The sequence below is a fragment of the Sinocyclocheilus grahami genome, unplaced genomic scaffold, assembly GCF_001515645.1.
Source record: "Sinocyclocheilus grahami isolate Dianchi unplaced genomic scaffold, SAMN03320097.WGS_v1.1 scaffold1584.1, whole genome shotgun sequence".
Classification (NCBI taxonomy): Eukaryota; Metazoa; Chordata; class Actinopteri; order Cypriniformes; family Cyprinidae; genus Sinocyclocheilus; species Sinocyclocheilus grahami.
The window spans coordinates 1-308 of NW_015506763.1; positions in this window are offsets into that span (position 1 = coordinate 1).

Sequence of the window (308 nt, forward strand, 5' to 3'; positions counted from 1 at the left end):
AGATAGATAGATAGATAGATAGATAGATAGATAGACAGATAGATTCTGGTTCAATTCTGTCTTGTGGCCAATTCAATTCAAATTCACATCCATGAAGTTAATTCTTTAATTGTGAATTTTGTCCAACTCTATGGGCCAAATATCAGTTATAGTGTCAGTCCTTGAGATCCAGGCCTTCCACTACACTCTGTAAACGGGTCTGTTTTATGAACACTGGTTAACAGGTCGGTGGAGTTAATGAGGTTACTCTGTCTGAGAACAGTGGGTCAGAACTGAGCTCAGAGCATGAGAACGGAAGGACGGTCCAC